Source organism: Leptinotarsa decemlineata, unplaced genomic scaffold, assembly GCF_025532065.1.
Source record: "Leptinotarsa decemlineata unplaced genomic scaffold, Ldec_3_MD MMD2_tig00026282_RagTag_RagTag, whole genome shotgun sequence".
Classification (NCBI taxonomy): Eukaryota; Metazoa; Arthropoda; class Insecta; order Coleoptera; family Chrysomelidae; genus Leptinotarsa; species Leptinotarsa decemlineata.
Window position 1 is genome coordinate 360114 of NW_027412668.1, and position 1742 is coordinate 361855.

Consider the following 1742-nt stretch of genomic DNA (forward strand, 5'->3'; position numbering starts at 1 on the left):
TACGGTGAGGTGATATGCTTAAGAACAAATATCAAAATTCATCTTTGTTGGAATTTTATAAGAGTCTTCCACTGGGACAATTTGATAATTTGCATAAATTTGCTCGTGGGTTGTTTTCTGTTTTTGGTACTACTTACTTGTGTGAGAAAAACGTGTTCCAAGATGAAGTACACAAAAAATGTTTACAGATCTCAATTAACCGATGAGCATCTTAAATCTCTTTTGATAATTGGTACAAGTAAAATTGATCCACAACTACAAAGTATTGTCGGTGGAAAATCACAATTACATAAATCTCATTAGTGTTTTTGTTTTACTGTGATTCATTTCAATTATTTGTTAGTTATTAATATGCTTAAACTTAGATACTTGAGTTAAGTTTTCTTTATCATCATTTCTGTCGTTAAGTTTTACCTTGCAAATAAATAAAACTGAGTTATTATCATTCTGTGTTTTCTTCTTCAACTTATCACAGCAATAGTAACAACAATTAGGTAATCATTGACTGTCGCGGGCCAGATTGATGACAGTAAATCATTGACTGTCGCGGGCTGGATTGATGACACTGGCTGGCCGGATTTGGCCCGCGGGCCGTAGTTTGGAGACCCCTGCTCTAGGACAATGAAGACCCCGTCAACAGAAAATTAGTCACATGAAAGCATTCAAGGATAGTAATTCCTAAATACCTAGAATTTCAACTAGGTTATGAAAAAATTGGCTTCTAAATGGGGTTTTCCGCTTAACAAGTTGTCATTCCTGTACAAACGCAACTGTAAAGAGTTGAAACTCGGGCAACCTGGGGATCAAAAAGGTCTCACCTTGCAACGTGCCACTCTTAGCATTGGTTAACACCCGTTTCAAATCCGCACCAGCTCCCTCAAAGCTTTAAAATTTCACACTAGAAATTCATGTAGCTACGACTTATCTTTTCCATGTTTGTCGTGGAGCGAATCAACAAGAATCCATTTTCAAATATCTCGCAAACGACTAGAAATCGACGTTCCCGCTCAACAGGGCCATTACGGGAATGTAATCGGAGGACGACCATAATCTGCAACTACGTAGTTAACTGATTACAAGCTAATTAATTTACATTTCTATTCTATAAATTGGTTTCTCGCGCTTATCTCCCGTCTTCTCGATGTGAAAGAGCGTGACCCCGCACCCTCGCGACGTAAAAGCCGAGAGAGGTTTGTGAACTGTAGAGGGTGGTATTTCCCGTAAAACGAAAAGAGGAAGTATTTCAAAAGTGGATATTCTGGCATCCATATCGATTTCAACATGTTTTAATAAATTGTTAGTAGAACGTGTATTTTATAATTGTGATTTTATACTTATTTGTCAATTTAATTTCATGTTTGTATGATTTCATATTTAAATGATATTTTTTATATTTATACTTATATTTGTGGTTTTATATTATCTTGTGTGTTTCTAATTTTATACATTAAGTATTTTATTAACATATCCCAATCCCTCTTCCATAATTCATTCTCATACTTTAATATTTATCATGTTTTTTAGTTTTTTTAAACTATATTTATTCTCATGGAGTTAAACTTTTTGCAATTTTCATGACATCCGAGCGAAACCTTGTGGAACACCCTTTGGGACTCCCCACCCTCTAGGGCCCCCTTGGTACACCGCCTCACCCCCTGGGTCCCCTTGGGACTTCACTTCACCCCTCACGTAGCACAAAGTTTAGCTCTATACGAAAATACATGGGATTGTGGGCTCGGAAC